This window comes from Schistocerca serialis, chromosome 6, assembly GCF_023864345.2.
Source record: "Schistocerca serialis cubense isolate TAMUIC-IGC-003099 chromosome 6, iqSchSeri2.2, whole genome shotgun sequence".
NCBI classification, from domain to species: domain Eukaryota; kingdom Metazoa; phylum Arthropoda; class Insecta; order Orthoptera; family Acrididae; genus Schistocerca; species Schistocerca serialis.
Window position 1 is genome coordinate 452,142,692 of NC_064643.1, and position 18,343 is coordinate 452,161,034.

Here is an 18,343-nt window from a genome sequence, read left to right on the forward strand (position 1 = left end):
GCAGCGTCTCTCGTCACCCGGGTGGTCCGGTGACAGGCGGGCTCCACTGATCTGGGAATGGTTAAGCCGATGGGTGTGAGGAAGTCGAGTGAATGCTTTGCAGACGCCGACATTGTCAAAAGACACGCCCAGAGGGGTCTGAAGTAGCGGCTGGGCTAGAGGTTCCGTTACTTCGCAGAATCTTAGCGAAAACACTTTCTGGCGGGCTACCAGCGAGGCGTGGGAATGACTTGTGTACCCAGGCAGTTGTGGCGGGAAAATTCCCGCGCTTTCTGCAAAATAGTAACTGTGATTGGCTTGCTCAGGGCATAGCTCCGTGACGTAGCAAAATCAGCGCAGAAATTGGCGCCAAGAATCTCCATTGGTGGAATGGTAGTGCTCCGGCAATGGAGTGGAATTTTCCGCTGGTTTTCGAGTTGCTGATTGGAACGTTTAACCACGGCCACTGTCGTGAGGGCGGGAATGTTGTGTGTTCGGCCTGTACGGGTGCTCTAGGTAGTTGGCTCTCGCCTTTCGGTCGAGGACGTCGAAGCAACCAGCCATCGCCTCCAGTACGCCAGATCGTCTTCTGGCAGTTAAGAAGACAGTTTGGTAATGTACGTCCGCAGCACCAGCAGATAGGGATTTTCCTAGGTGATAATCAGAGCTCAGCAGAGCGCGCCTGTTCGTCTTTTTCTAACTTTGTTCTGTCTTGAGTAGCAGCAATTAATGTTGGGTTAGCTGTGTGTCTCTCTTAAGATTTGAGTGGCAAGGAATTGGCTCCACATACCACTTCGTCATAAACCTCACAATCTAGTTTAGGGACAACTTCACCTTCACAGCGTTTGTTTGAGTATCCAATTTGAGCCAATTTGATGTATTATAAATGTTTCATGTGTTTTTGTTTAGTATTTTGTGTTTAGTCTTAATAAATCATATTGTTATTTTGGACAGAACTTTCATTCTGTTAATCGGTAGAGCAACCCATCATTTCTCACTATGTTAATGAAACCTTCCTTTATTTAACTTATTTATCAAATTAAATTATTGCAGGTGCCAAACGCTTTTCTACTCCACTTGCAGGGTTGATTACAGTCAGTTCGCGTATATTTTTTAATCCATGTGCAACAGCAAAAGTCGGAGTTAGAATAGTTGGGGCTTAGAGCATCATTTACATATGTAGATTCTAGAAGAATTTAGTGTTAAATACACTGCTTGCCCCGGCACCTCGCAATCTGACCAATGTTGCAACACTGCAACAATAACCTGTCTGTCTCACATCCAGTACTAATGTTAAGAGTGCATCAAGCTTGGGGTGTGCAAGAAGGTGCAGCACTCATCAGACTCTGTTTTGCGGTTTCAAATTTGGAGCTCATTGCATAAATCGACTCATCTGGGTTGTTGTTTCTAACTTGCAGGCCTTTATGCTGAATGTGGTAGAAGTTGGTCATAAAAATTCAACATCCCGGAAACCGGCGTAATTCTTTAATGGTCTTCGATTTTCGTATCTGCAGGATGGCTTTGATCTATTCTGGTGGCGGTAGGGAGCCCACAGATGAAATTTGGTGGCCCAGGAAGATAATCTCAGATTGCCCGAACGCATTTTTAACTGTTCAGAGCCACATTGTACTGCTCTAAACGTTTGCAATCTTCAATGGCAGGAAAGTTAAGAATATCATCCAGGTATGCAAAACGACAGGCATTGCAGAACCTAATCGATAAATTGCTGCCATGTCTGAGCAGCATTCCATAAGTCAAAGATCATGTACATACTTTCAAAGAACCTAAATGTAGCGATGTAGCCGGTTTTGGTATGTCCTCCTCTCTTACTGGAGTTTGATTGTAAGCTTTCGTACAGACCAGCGGACGTTGACATAGTAGCTCCACATAAAGCATAAGTATAATCCTGCAACAAAGTTTCTGGCTGGCAGTCTAGCACAGTTCTGGTGTAAAGTGCACAGTAGTCCTCATACGACCTCCAAACTCCACATTTCTTAGCCACTAGTGTAGAGGGGACGACCACAGACCACCTGATGGTAGGATAACAACCTGCTTTACCCACAGCTGGGCTTATGTGATCATGCCACTTCACGTTTCTACTGAGTGTTGCCTAGAGTACCTGTATGATTTTACAGATTCCATTTCTGACTCATTAATATTATATTCATAGGATACAATGTTTTTTGTGTTTTGAAGTGCACAATTTTACATTTTTGAACATTTAAAGCAAGTTGCAAATCATTGCACCACTTTGAAATCTTAGAAAGATCTGACTGAATATTTTACAGTTGCGTTCAGACTGTATTTTGTTGTAGATAACTGCATCATCGGTGAAAAGGGTTAGATTACTGTTAATATTCTCCCCACTATCGTTAATATACAATATGAATATCTAAGGGACTCAACACGCTTCCCTGGAGTACACCTCAAGTTGCTTCTACATCTGTCGATAGGATTCCAAAATAACATGCTGTGTCTTTCCTATCAAGATCCTCAATCCTCCCACATATTTCGTCTGATACCCCATGATCATACTTTTGATAATAAGCATAGGTGTGCTCGTACTTTTCAGAAATCGAGAAATACTGCACCTACCTGACTGCCTTGATCAATGGGCTTCAGGATATCATGTGAGAAAAGTGGGAGTTGGGTTTCACATGATCTATGTTTTCGAAAGCCATGTGGTTGGCGTGGAGGAAGTCGTTTTGTTCAATATACATCATTATGTTTGCGCTCAGAATATATTCCAAGTTTCTACAACAAAAGGATATCAAGGATATTGGACAATAGTTTTGTGAATCTCTTCTGCTAACCTTATTTTAAACAGGTATGACCTTTGCTATCACTCAGTTTGCAGTTGACATTGTCTTTTTACCTTCCATGCAGTACTACAGGAAGGTGTAAATAAACTGAAGTCACTGTTAAAGAACTTAAGCCAGTGGCTCATCAGAAACAGTGTTACGATGAAGCTGCAGATATCATTCATAGTCATATTTAATAAGAAGGATGTCATACTAACACACTGTTTAATACAAGTGGAAGATAAAGTTAGACAGGTGAGGGCAAATGTCTGACTCATAGGACTGATGCTGGGCAGCAAACTTACATGGGCGGCTCATATCAATGATTTAGTTGAAAATAGTGACCAGATTCTTAATGTTTTGAGATCCCTTACTACTACATGGTGGAAGCACACCCATTGGTGCTGTTGCTTCTGTACCACTTTGTTACCTCATACAGACTCGACTACAAATGTATATTTTACAAATAAATGACCAACAATTAATAACGCAAATTATACAAATTCTCATACCACTATACACACACCTGCTTAAGAGTGATGAACTCTACAAGAACCAATGCTCTTGGCACAAAAGATGCCACTGCATATCAGGAGAAGAGTAATGCTCTTGGAATGTTTCATAGTAGAGAAGCTATCCTGTGCTCAACTTCCAGTACACCAAATTATACAATCGTTCCATACGTCGTCAGATATACGGGAAAACGACCTTCATTTTGATATAAAATGAATTAGCTGGTGTGTGCAGTGAAATGGCCTTGAAAATACAGTTGCCTATCTTCCTATATGACTACTTCATTCTCATGAATCACATTTCGTTCCACACAATAGAATGGAAACTGCTTTCTTAGAGGGAAGAAAAGCGTTGAAAAGGACCTTAGAGGAACATGGCGAAGTGGGAAACATGTTGGTATTGCCACTTACATGTCAGTCATGCAATGAGTCGCCTTTATTGTTACACCCACACACTAGGTTCAGGAGATATGCTATGTTGACGATGTGGTGAAGGGAACTGATGAAGCTCATGTCTGCCATAAATATTCTTGAGGTCTAATTCTATTGGGAACCGTGTGCACCAGGACCATATTATTGTCAATGTGTTTTGGATAAGTGGCAGCATATGTCATGAAGATTGAAATCCTTTATTTTGCAGATCGATTTCGGTTGCCATTATTGGACACTAAATAGTAAATGAACAACTGACAAAATCGAAATCTGAATTGCAATATCTGCTAACTAGCGATCGCAGTAAAGTGTTTGCACAATAGTTCCACTCGAACACCAACCTGAGCACTTGTCAGTATTGAGCAAATCACCTGAGAGCATGACTGTGGGTGAACAATGAACACTTGACGGGAATGGAGAGAACTTTCTTCATGATAGTGGGGTGTCATGCACTTCATGGATGCGACAAAAAGAAAAACGAAAACGAATGGAGAGTGCCAAATAAACTTATGTACATGTCGTTGACGAGTTTGTGTTAAGCTAGTCCCACTTGGTGCACGGTTCACAGAAACGGAATACAGGAAACGCTTCTGTAATGTACAGTGGGTTCAGATCACACTGCTGTTGTTTTCTGCTGACTCGCACCTGTTCTTGTCACACACATTGCCAGAATTTTACTATCGGTAAGTTTGCATGTTGACACATACCATGGGCAGCTAGCTTGTACTGGCTGTGAGCAGCTATGGCCTTTTCACGCATTCCTGTAGTATAGTTCCCACACAGATCCCTACTTGGAGAGCAGAGCCCTGGAGCACTGTGAAAGCTCTGATGTACAGCGTACAGCTGATTTGTGCAACATGTGTTTGGCTTGAAGGGTAACGCTGGTTGGGACTGTTTAAATGATTGATTGTGTTGGCATAATTTTAGTGTGCAAACAACATTCAATTTCTAAAAAAAAAGACATAAATTATGATAAATAAATTATTGATTGAATACCGTGAACAACTAACTGGTGGTTTAAGACTACACTGGACAAGGATCCTGGGTTGGCTAAGACGGTTTAACTCTGGCCCTAAAAAGGTGGACGAGGCAATCTGAATTGATCTGACGTTGAGCAGACTTTGATTGATCAAATCTACTGAAGTTTCTCTATATAGGTGCAGCTGAGGGCAAGTGGCGATTGAGATCTGTATGCCTTGATAGTGCCGGAGTGGCAGTATGTTACCCTGTTTGCTTCGTGTAGCGATGTAAATTGTAGCTGGCGAGACGTGTGTGGCGGAGGTGAGACGTGGAGGCGGCATCTGTGAATCGATCACGGCCACAAGAGAAATGCAAAAATTTTACGGTCTAGTCAGGCAGACGGATCGCAATTTACTTTCTACCAGAGCCCTGAAATCACAGTAGATTTCAGTGTGTGTGACACCCATTCGTTGGTTGTACCAAGGACCAGTTTGGCTCACTTATACGACAGAGCGCACAAGAATACCAAACGTCAAGACTGGTAAACCAAAAACGAAGAAGTGTGCCCTTGGCAAACGAGCAGTCCGAGACATTTGAAGTCACACTGTCGGTACAGTAAGAACTTCACGGAGGAGGAGGATATTAGTGTTTAACGTCCCGTCGACAACGAGGTCATTAGAGACGGAGCGCAAGCTCGGGTTAGGGAAGGATCGGGAAGGAAATCGGCTGTGCCCTTTCAAAGGAACCATCCCGGCATTTGCCTGAAGCGATTTAGGGAAATCACGGAAAACCTAAATCAGGATGGCCGGAGACGGGAAAGAACTTCACCACAGGCTCTCCAGTCCAAAGTAAGAACTTCACCACAGGCTCTCCAGTCCAAAATACTTGTAAGTGAAGTCAGCATCAGGACAGGTCCCAAGTACCAACCACACATGCCAAAGCCTTGACTAGAAGTGCTTTCCAGACTGAAGTCCTGCAACTGAGTGCTTCGCTCCTCTCCATAAAAAAAATTCCGTTTTCCCGCAAAGTGCACAAACGACACCACCTTCAATCACAAGGCTCTAGAGGTGCTAAATCTCCTCTCCCACATGACAACACAAACTCATGTCGAACCAGGGGAAGAGTTAAGAAATCTGCATCCCTGAAAAAATAAGAAACCGCCAATTACTGGCTTTTTTAAGTTTTCGCAGAGGGAAAAAGACGATTTTCTCCAAAGTCGTGGCACTTCCTATGGCAACAAGCAAACAGATACAGTCTTTAAGATCTGTATTTAAATCGCCTGTGCCTTGGAGCTTATTAGTCCTAGCTATGAGGTGCAATAAAGAGCCTCCAAACGTTTCTCAGACATTGGATTTTTCTTATACAACTGAGGCAGCAGGGTTGAATGGTTTACTGGCCTATTTGCACTTTAGGCGAACATGAAAACTTGTGAATTTTTATTACGTGTGGCTCTGCACACTATGCCTGGTTTACGATTTCACTGTGTAGAAGTGTTCGTTCAGACCGTCGCCCCAGCCCAGGCCTTCTACTGGTGCCACGACAGGTATCGTAGCGTTGTTCTGCTGGAGACCTGTATTGACGAGGGGCTGCCCTGCCTGTCCTGTACGGCTATGGGCCTGTGCAGCAAGATTTAATAAGGGATGGGCTCGCCGCCTATTGCTTTCAACTCCCAACATGCTGTTTGTAAGAGCTAAGAACTGTAAAAATACCACGTACTTTTAGCGCCCTACCAGGCTCCATAAACGTCTGCTCAGTCCGTTAACTTTCTAGAGTCTCGCTCAATTTGCGTCAGGTTGTAATAAAATCTTTAATAATTTTCCTTATGCGGAAAATAGGTGAGAGAGTAACTCGTCCTCTCTCACGGTTTCCCATTCTTTGTTGTGATGTCAGCACAAGCACAATGGCCGTGGGCCAGTCAGTGGTGACTGAGCAGCAGTGCTTGAAGTCAGTGGGCGGGATCAGGCAGGTGCACAGTCTGCATGATCTTATGCTGGTGGCTACTGACAACAGTGACAGGCAGCACTGGTTGTAAACACAGAGTAATGAGCATGTTCCAACATTCACGAGTTGCACTATTCAGAATTCACAAACACATATAGTCGTGGAATCATGGTACGGGATTCGATTTGGCCTCTATGCTTTGGCACAGTAGAGGGAAGGAGGCTACGTAAAGTGTTGTTGTGACAGGAATGCGGATCCTGGATCTGCAGTGCACAAGCCCAGCAGCGCAGAGGGTGATTCCTGGAGCTTGATGGGAAAGAACATGGAAAATCGGGACTGAAGTTAATCCAGCCTCAACACCCAATATGGTGGACGTGCAGGAGCAGGAGCTGCGACGGACAAGAAGCCTGTTATGTGGGAGGTCGCTTCCAGAGTTTCACTGGAGATAATGCACTGATGATGTGGCCCACTGGAGACAGGGTGTCTAGACAGTAGATGGGACCAGCCTGTAACCTGGTTGGTTGCTGGGGCACATGCGAACTGCGTCACATGGCAGGGTATTGTTATGATGCAGCACAGGCGTTTGAAATGGATGCGGCAGCACGTGGGCCTGATGTAGTCCACTGCTGGCTGTGGAAGGGGTGGCCTGACCGCCTGTGATAAGCACAACCTGGGCCATTGTTCCACCTGGCTAGCTATGTGGGGTGGGGCAGAGGCCCATGTGGTGGTACGACAACAGCTGGCAGTATGTACACATAGCAGCAGTGTGTGGAATAATGTGTGTACAGCACTTTAGATTGGCATGCATAATACCTTGCCAACGTAATGCCAAGACGGTGCATGCAGTCAGAAATGGGCCATATCGGTGTGCAGATATTTTGCAGATGATGAGGCTGAAGTATTGTGGGGTTGAAGTTCCTCCTCCATAAAATCAAGGAGGATGGCAAGGGACTGTCCATAAACATTGTCAGCAGGTGAAGTGCTATTCTCGTCTTTTGGTGTTACTCGCAGCCCACGCAGCACTAATGGGACTGCTTCTATCCAGTAAGTGTTGTGGCAAGCTAGGGAGGCTTTCAGTGTTCAATGCAGCTACTTGACCATCCCGTTAGATGCTGAGTGGTAGGTGGTTGTTCTGTGTAATTGCACACAACACAGTCGAGCACAGTGTATAATCAAACTAGTGGCTGCACCTGTTGTGGTGTGACTGAGGCAACTGTAGTGTGCCACATACGTTTCCATGAAGGCAGTGACAATGGTCCCAGCGTTGATGTCCACTGTAGGTTTTGCCTCCAGACAATGAGTGAAGCTGTCCGCCATAGTCATCAAGTAATGCTAGCCATGGGATGGGGCAAGAGTCCATGGACGTGGTCGAAATAACTGCACTGGAATTTGTCCAGGAATGACTAGTGTGTCGCCCATTGAAACATTAAACAAAGTCTCATGGGAAGAGTCGAGAGTGGGCAGAGTGGGCACTAGTTCGAGTTGTCGCCCACTGAATGTGGCGTGGTAGAGGCTATCCAACTGTTTGTCACTCTCCTGTTCCTCGGCAACGTCCTCAATTTTCACAGGAGGGGAGATAATGCCATAAGCATGGGGCAAGCAACTGGCGATGATATTGTCTGTTCCGGAAATAAGGTCAATGTCTGTTGAGAACTGCTATATGTACTCCAACTGCTGGAATTGATGTGAAGTTACTTGTCTTTGTTTTTCTGAAATGTGTGAGTTAGGGGCTTGCAGTCAGTCAAAATCATGAAAGGATGGGCTTCTGCAGATGATCGGAAGTATTTCACTGCCTTGAACATCACAAGGAACTCATTGTTGTAAGCACTCCAGGTGCATTGCTACTCTGCTACTTCTGTGAGAAGAAACAGTGGCTGCCAGCTATTGCCCAATTGTTGTTGAAACAAGCATAGTCTGGCTGGAATCCACAACAACTGCCAGCTCAGCTTCGTGTGCAGAGGCACATCACCAAATCCCTATGCTCAAGCTGGATATTCCGAAGGTGGCCGTCATCACACCCTTCGGCCTATTTGAATACTGTTGCTTGCCTTACAGCTTGAAAAATTCTGCGCAGACTTGGCAATCGTTCATTGATTACATTTTGCTACCACTGCCTTTTGCTTTCTCTTATTTCGACGGCATTCTGATTTCTTCCTCCTCTGCTGAGGAGCACCAGGTTCACCTCGATGCTGTCCCTTTGACCCTCACGGCCAACGGCGTGGTGGTCAACCACAATAAATCTCAACTCTGTTCTACATCAGTTACACTCCTAGGCCATACTGTCTCGGTCGATGGCCTCCGACCAACGGATTATCGTGTCAAAATCATTCTCGCCCTGCCTCTTCCTGAAGATTATCCTCAACTCCATCGTTTTCTGGGTATGGTAAACTTTTGCTGATGCCATATCCCTCAGGCTGCCTCTGCCCATTCGGCTCTCACTGACTCCCTCTCTGGCAAAAATACCATGGGGAAACGAAAGTTGGACTGGACCAAACCCATGTTCGACACATTTGATAGTCTCAAAACTGTCGTTCCCAAAGCCATCACACTCGCCTACCCCGATCCTGAGGCCTGTGTTTTTATTACAACTGATACTAGTGACAGCTGTGGGCAAGTACACCGCCGATTCCACTCAGCCGCTCCGCTTCTTTTCGAAGAAACTAACTAAGAGCCAGTGTATGTGGTTGGCTTTCGACCGCGAAATTCTCGCGGCTTATGAGGCAATCAAACACCACTGGAGTGACCTCGAGGGGTGACCTTTCACAGTCTACTCGGACCACAACCCTCTCATGGACGCGATATACAACCCAAATGGTTCAAATGGCTCTGAGCACTATGGGACTTAACATCTGAGGTTATTAGTCCCCTAGAACTTAGAACTATTTAAACCTAACTAACCTAAGGGCATCACACACATCCATGCCTGAGGCAGGATTCGAACCTGCAACCGTCACAGTCACGCGGTTCCAGACTGAAGTGCCTAGAACTGTTCGGCCACTGCGGCCGGCCATGCAACCCAACTAAGGACCTTCTGCCACGACGTTTCTGCCATATGGACTATATTTGTCAACATTATTTGGATGCTTGCTACATCTGTGGCGCGGGGAATGTTGTAGCTGACTATCTATCTTGTATATCGGTGCTTACCACACCCTTGAACTTAGTTGACCTTTCCCAGTTCCAGACCAAAGACACCAATACACAGCAATTGGTTTCGGACAGCAAGTCATCGCTCGCTATCCAACCTCTATTCCTGCACGGGTTGACGACCCCAGTCCTTTGCTACATTTCTACGGGCACTCCTCGCCCCTTGGTACTGCCCACTCTTCGGTGCGGGATCTGCAATGTTTTACAGAACTTGGCCATCAGCAGAATGCGGGCCACAACGAAGCTGGTCACTGAACACTTCATCTGCCCTGGTGTGTGGCACGACTGCGGCATTTGGACCTTCGCGTGTGTCCCATGCCAGTGTAGGAAAGTCAGCAGACATGCACAGCCTCCACTAAGCAAGTTAAATATCCCAAGGGGTCGTCTTCGGCATGTCCACATTGCGTCGTTGGGCCACTTCCCCCTTTTGAGGGCTACAAATACATATTATCTATGATCGACCGTGTAACTTGTTGGGTCGATCCAGTCCCTCTCGTTGACATTATGTCAGAGATCATCGCTCGCTCTTTCTTATCCGTGTGAGTCATGAGGTTCGGCTGCCGTATTTCCTTCACTACTGATCATTGATGACAGTTCGAATCCACCCTTTTTGCTCGGCTGTGTGAGCTGTGCGGTGTAACCAAATTCCACCACCATGGCCTATCACCCGCAGGCAAACAGCGGCACCAAACTCTTAAAGCCACACTCATGTAGCATGGTGTGTTATGGTCTGAGGCCCTTCCTTGGGTCTTACTCGGCATCTGCTCTGCCCATAAGTAAGGTCTGAATCCATCGCTGGTGGTGATTCTATACGGAGAGCCCCTCCTCCATCCAGCAGAGTTCGTCGAGGTTGCACCGCCGGCTGCCGCCATCGATCTTCCGGCCCATGTGGAACAGCTATGTGCGCATGTTGCTCGCCTGCACACCCCTTTGCCTCACCCTCATTCCACACCACCAGTGTTTATCCACAAGGACGTTGTATCATGTGAATTCATGCTGCTGTACGACGACTCAATGTGTGCGGCATTGCAACCACCTTATTTGGGCCTGCACTACATCTTACATCGTGGAGTGAATATATTCGTAATTAATCTAAATGGACGACTTCAAACACTTTCCGTTAACCTCTTAAAACCAGCATGGTCCCTGTCTGACCCGCTTTCTGACACTTCCAATCTGCCTGCCGTCGCTGCCGCTCCGCCTCCCAAAGCCACAGACGCTTCCAGTGACGTTGTGCCGCCTTTGCAGCTGTTCAATGCACGAGACTCTGGCAGCATGGTTTCCGATGTGCCCACTTCTCGCTGTCTTCAACTGCTGTGCTAGCACAAGGATTATGAGTTCAAGTGAGGAAGCTTCCCTCTCCCTCTGCCATGCTCCATGCTGCTAGGGTGCGCGGGGGAGGGGGGGGGGGGAAGGAGGGGGGAGCGAGCTCTGTGGCGCCTCGGACGTAAAGCGGCATATCTTTCGACTATAGCATCTTTGCAGTACCTTTGTTCTATGCTGTCTCGGCACACAACTTTTGTTTTGCCATGTTGTTCTCGCTTACTTCAGTGCTAAATAAATCTATAAACGGCATCCAAAGTGTGTTATTACCGCCCTACAATACGTGATAACGACACATCACTCATTTCCCTTTTATGCACAAGTGATCTACAGTTCATTGGAAGAAAAGACTCGGACTCCAGCAACTCAGAAGAAGACTCCAGGCTCCCACACAGAAGACTTGTTATGGATAATGATGTGTCGACAGAAGTGCCGACACAGTGTGATTTGAGGGGACCGCAATGCACGCTATAAACACACGAAGGATGGCGTGAGGTCTGAAACAGGATACGTAATGAATGCTATAAAGAAAAGTACGTAGCTTTTGGAATACTTAACTTTAATCCATCCCTGTTGTATACATCGTTCTTGATGAGACATGCTTCATACGATAAGTATCAATTGCTATGTAAGGCTAATGGCGCCTTGCTAGGTCGTAGCCATGGACTTAGCTGAAGGCTATTCTAACTATCTGCTCGGCAAAGGAGCGAGGCTTCGTCAGTGTAGTCGCTAGCAAAGTCGTCCGTACAACTGGGGCGAGTGCTATCCCGTATCTCGAGACCTGCCTTGTGGTGGCGCTCGGTCTGCAATCACACAGTGGCGACACGCGGGTCCGACATGTACTAATGGACCGCGGCCGATTTAAAACTACCACCTAGCAAGTGTGGTGTCTGGTGGTGACACCACAGATAAATAATTAGTAAGCAAGAATGAGATTAGCGGTGTAATAAAAATGCCCTTAGAGGACTCTAATGCTAATGCAAAAATCACTACTGCTTGTTAAATAAACTACAGGAAGAAGACTCTTTTTGTCAGCAATTAAGGTACTCAGTTACTAACAAATAAAATTTTAGATGTAGTGGTGTAATAAAAATGCCCTTAGAGCGCTCTAATGCTAACTCAAAAATCACTACTGTTTGTTAAATAAACTACAGGAACAAAACTCTTTTTGTCAGCAATTAAGGTATTCAGTTACTAACAAATAAAATTTTAGATGTAGAGATTTTACTGAATACAGAACTCCATTTTATCAGTGCTCTGTGCTTTGCAAAACACTGGCTAAATTTTGAGCATATTGTCTATTTTTCTATACTAGGTACATACTAGCAAATTATATCTGTCGAAACAGTTGTAGAAATGGAGATACTGTAATTTTCATGAAACAATGTCTAAAATATAAATCTGATAATAAGTTTCAGCATGTCAATGTCGAAAGCGTCTTTGAGCTGGCACTTGTTGAAGTCAGTTAGGCAAATGCAGTTGTAGCATGTTTTACCACTTCCAAAATGGAAATTTTGAGTCATTCCTAAATCTGCTTGAATGTGTACTAGACACATTCCATCTACACAAGAATCAATAGTGCTGTCTGGGGACTTCAACACTGATTTTATTGGAACTGGAAAAAGAAAAGAGCTACTGCTCAACCTCATAGGTACTTTCAATTTAAAACAGACTATAACAACCCCAAAAAGAATCACAAAACTGCTGCCTTTGCCATGGATCAACTATTTCCAGATACAAAATGTACTGCAAAACGTATAAGTACAGGCCTTAGGCCTTAGTGATAATGAAACTATATAATAGAGTAACATTCAATTCCCTATTATGAGGAGAAATGTGGGAAGAAGTTTTACAAATAGATTATCTAGCAAAAAAACCTTGAGAAAATCTCTGGCATCTTCAGTGATTACTTTGAAATCTCATTTCCTCTCAAAACACCAATAATAGAAGGCACAACTCCAAAAGCAATGTGATGGATAACAACAGGTACCAGAATCTCAAGTGTGAAGAAAAGAGAATTACACAGACATAGATAACGCAATAACATACCTCCGCTTCTGAACAGCTACATTCAGAAATACATTCAAATCTACAAAAGACTGATATGTCAGGCAAAAAATGGGCAATGATAGGTTCATAACAGAGTCAGCAAATACAAGCCAAGCAGTATGGTAAATAAGAGAGCACATAAAGTGTCCCTTAAAAAGGAAAATATTACTCTGAACCATGAGAACAAGAGTTTAACTGATCCGAAACCAATGGCAAATCTTTTCAGATGTTACCATGCAGACATCACCAATAATTTAATAGTCAGTGACAAAATAGGTGCTAGAAAGAACCAGAAAAACGAAGTGCAGTCATGTTCGTCTTTAATCTATGTTTGTGGAACAACAGCAGATGAAATCAATGGTGTTGTATGAACTCTTAAGAAATTGTCATCAGGAATTAATGGTATTCTTGATTGTATTATAAAACAATGAAGCACAAAAAATTCACTGCCTCTTACAGATATAGTCAATTCATCTTTTATTCATAAGAAAGGAGACAAATCAAATATAGAAAACTATAGACCAATTAGCTTATTATCAGGCTTTTGCAAAATCATAGAAAAAGTTATGTATGAGAGGTTAGAAATTTTTAGTGGAAAACTATGTTATCACTGATAGTTAGCATAGATTCAGGTAAATAAATCAACAACTAGTGCAATCTATGATTTTATACACAATGTCCTGCAAATAGTGGACAAATAACAAAGTGCCACTAACATTTTTTTAGACATAAGTAAACCCTTTGACATACTGGACCACAACATATTGTTGGACAAGCTCCAAGTATATGGCATTAGAAGCACTGCACCAAAATGATTCACATTGTACTTGACAACAGGAAAAAGAAAATATAAATAACATACAAACTAAAGAAAATTCTAAGGCATGCTGAAACTCTGAAAAAAGGAGTCCTTCAGGGATACATTCTTGGAACAATTCTCTTTCCCCTTTACATAAACGATTTAGGGCTAAACAAAAGTCACAAACAAATACTTTTTTTGTAGATGACTCAAGCACCCTTATTATAGGAAACGCTCCACACCAGCAACAAGCAGCTATAAATAAAATTGCAGGACAACTAAATATATGGTTTGCAGCGAATAAACTACCAATAAACACCAAAAAATACAAAAATCCTAAAATTCTGTATAAAAAGTGATGCATGCAACACCACTGTGACAATAAACCCAAACACAATTTCATCTGCTCTGCAAGCAAAGTTTTTAGGCATATGGCTTTAAAATAACTTCAAATGACATACAAATATGTACGAAATAAATGGAACACTAAATAGAATATGTTACAGTCTATGATTACTCTCTGTTAAAACAAGTTTTAGCACTGTCGTAATTACCTACTTTGCTAAACTCCATACCATCCTATCACACATAATTATATTTTGGGGTAGTACATCATCTAGTTTACTCATTTTATTAACCCAGAAAGAACTGTAACAGCAATGCAACAAACTAATCTTTCAAAAGTCATCAATCCTTCTACCTCACTGTATGTAAATACTAGAACTCTGTAAGTGCAGGGGAATTATAATTAAAGTTAAACTTTCAAAACACTGTAGAAATAACACCACTGGTCAGAATGACATCAAATTGCAATGTAATATTATCGGAGAAGAGGGAAAACGTATGGCAGAATAAATAAAAAAATAGTGTGAAAATTGATCAATAGATGGCGCTGCATGTTCAGAATACATAAATGAAAAAACCTATCATGCATACGACCCATTGAAGTTTGCATAAACACGCCAGGTACACGGCTTTCCTCCTTTCGCGTCTGCGACGATCGCCATGACTGTCTCACTGAAAGACCGCGCTCTGCTTGTAAAGCTATATTACATGACTGACAACTGTGCACATGTCGCTCTGCAGAAGTTCCGGACACTGAAGGGCTCTGTCGTGGGTCTGGAGAAAATCATTCGGAAATTCGAAAAGCTGTGTTCTTTTGGTGTGCAACCTGGTGGAGGGAGGAAACGAACAGATTCGACGTCAGTGGAAGCGGTGTCCACAGCAGCGCAGGAGGAGACGAATAGTGGCTGGCAAACGTGTAGTGCATAGATAATAGTCCGAACATTGAACATAGCCGCAGGCAAGGTGCGTAAAATTCTATGAAACATCCTTCTTTGCTATCCATTCAGCATTACCCATGTGCACGAGTTGCTTCCTGTGCACCTGCCAGCATGAGAGACCTTTGCTTTAGAATTTCTTACTCACATGGAAGTGGACAACGATTGACCGTGGAAGATTTTGTGGACAGACAAAGCCCACTTCCATCTGACAGGATATGTGAATACACAGAATTGTCGAATATGGGCAACGGAAAATGCACACGCAAAATAACCAGTACCACTTCGTCCTGAAAAGGTCATTGTGTGGCGTTGGTTTACGGCATCATTTATCGTGGGGCCATATTTTTTCGAAGAGACAGGTGCTTCTGGTCCTGTTACCTGTTCCATCACTGGTAAGCGCTATGAGTGTCTTTTGCGCAACCACGTCATTTCAGCTCTTTCACAGCGTGGATAGGATCATTTTTATACAAGATGGACCAGCTCCACACATTTCAAACCCATTTAAGCAGCTGCTGAAGCGCCACTTCGGAAATGCTAGAATTATCAGCCACCATTTCCCTACAGCTTCGCTGTTCCAATCACCTTATCTTAATCAGTGTGACTACTGGCAGTGGGGCTATCTGAAAGATGTTGTGTTCAGTGTATCAATTGCAAACTTAGCTGTATTGAAGGCACGCGTTCTAAACGTGACCCTGGAAACATTTCAAACAGTTGTGGAACATGATGTTTCTCGATTTCAACTTGTTGCAGAAAACGGTGGAAAGCATGTTGAACAAGGAAATTAATAATGCGATTTGATTTTGATTGATGCTTTTCATGCAGTTTTTGACCTCAGGATAATTAAAAACTGATGTAATTTATGCTTTTTATGCGGCCTCAGGACCATTAAAAACCGGTTTGAGCGATGCTTTTTATGCGGTTTTTCGCCTCAAGACAATTAAAACGGGATTTTTCCCCATCTGATGTGATATGACCTTGCCATGGTGGATGAGCTTACGTAACTAACAGTCTCAGACCTGTACACCCATGCACACTGAGTAGTACAGTTTGTTTAACATCAAATATACATCTTCGGAATTGATGTATGTATAATTCATTTGTCATTTTTAGTCAACCACTATTAAATTAGGATGCTTACAGCGCCAACTACTGCTACATTTTGCAGCTATTTATTTTTCTTCTGCCGTATGTTTCCCCCCATCTCCGATAATATTCTGTTGCAATTTGACATCATTCTGACCAGTGGTGTTATTCCTAAAGCAGTTTGAAAGCCTAACTTTAATTGTAATCACCCTGTATGTTAGAAATAATTTAAAAGACATAAATGAAAATTTTAATGTCCATGAGCATGATTCAAAACAAAAGGAAAAGTTTCGTTTCTAGTCTGTAAGAACATCAGCCTACAAAACCTCCACAACGAACAGTGGTATACAAAATTACAATAGTCCTCCATATAAGGTAAAAATCACATCGTCATTCACACTCTTTTGTAAAACCCCAAGGGTAAACTTATTAGATCATTATTTCTATCCAGGAGCAGAATTTTTTGAATATTTGGGATGCAAGAGACTTGAAACAAGACATTGCAACTACTCCAAGTAGTGCAAGCTCTTTTGTGGATAACATTAAATGTTATGTATCTACTGAAATAGTTTTGTATTTTTACTTTGTTGTGTTACAGTTTTGTTTTGTGTTGGATCTGTGTTCCCAATCTGGAAAGATTTTTGAATGAATAAATAAATAAATACACCCTGTTTTTCTTATTCATTATTATTTTTCCCTTACATGACTAATAATATCATAAACAATTTTATTTTTCTGCTTACCATTAGAGATGACTTTAAAATGTTATTTAATGAAATCGCTTCATCAGCTAATGTTCTATATATACAGGGTGTTTCAAAAATGACCGGTATATTTGAAACGGCAATAAAAACTAAACGAGCAGCGATAGAAATACACCGTTTGTTGCAATATGCTTGGGACAGCAGTACATTTTCAGGCGGACAAACTTTCGAAATTACATTGTGTGCTGTAGACAACATGGTTTATTCCTTAGAACAGAGGATTTTTCTGGTGTTGGAATTCCACCGCCTAGAACACAGTGTTGTTGCAACAAGACGATGTTTTCAACGGAGGTTTAATGTAACCAAAGGACCGAAAAGCGATACAATAAAGGATCTGTTTGAAAAATTTCAACGGCAACCACAGAGGGCAACGCGCAGCTAATGCAGCGGGTGATCCAACAGCGGCCTCGGGTTTCCGTTCGCCGTGTTGCAGCTGCGGTCCAAATGACGCCAACGTCCACGTATCGTCTCATGCGCCAGAGTTTACACCTCTATCCATACAAAATTCAAACGCGGCAACCCCTCAGCGCTGCTACCATTGCTGCACGAGAGACATTCGCTAACGATATAGTGCACAGGATTGATGACGGCGATATGCATGTGGGCAGCATTTGGTTTACTGACGAAGCTTATTTTTACCTGGACGGCTTCGTCAATAAACAGAACTGGCGCATATGGGGAACTGAAAAGCCCCATGTTGCAGTCCCATCGTCCCTGCATCCTCAAAAAGTACTGGTCTGGGCCGCCATTTCTTCCAAAGGAATCATTGGCCCATTTTTCAGATCCGAAACGATTACTGCATCACGCTATCTGGACATTCTTCGTGAATTTGTGACGGTACAAACTGCCTTAGACGACACTGCGAACACCTCGTGGTTTATGCAAGATGGTGCCCGGCCACATCGCACGGCCGACGTCTTTAATTTTCTGAATGAATATTTCGATGATCGTGTGATTGCTTTGGGCTATCCGAAACATACAGGAGGCGGCGTGGATTGGCCTCCCTATTCTCCAGACATGAACCCCTGTGACTTCTTTCTGTGGGGACACTTGAAAGACCAGGTGTACCGCCAGAATCCAGAAACAATTGAACAGCTGAAGCAGTACATCTCATCTGCATGTGAAGCCATTCCGCCAGACACGTTGTCAAAGGTTTCGGGTAATTTCATTCAGAGACTACGCCATATTATTGCTACGCATGGTGGATATGTGGAAAATATCGTACTATAGAGTTTCCCAGACCGCAGAGCCATCTGTTGTTGAAAATTGT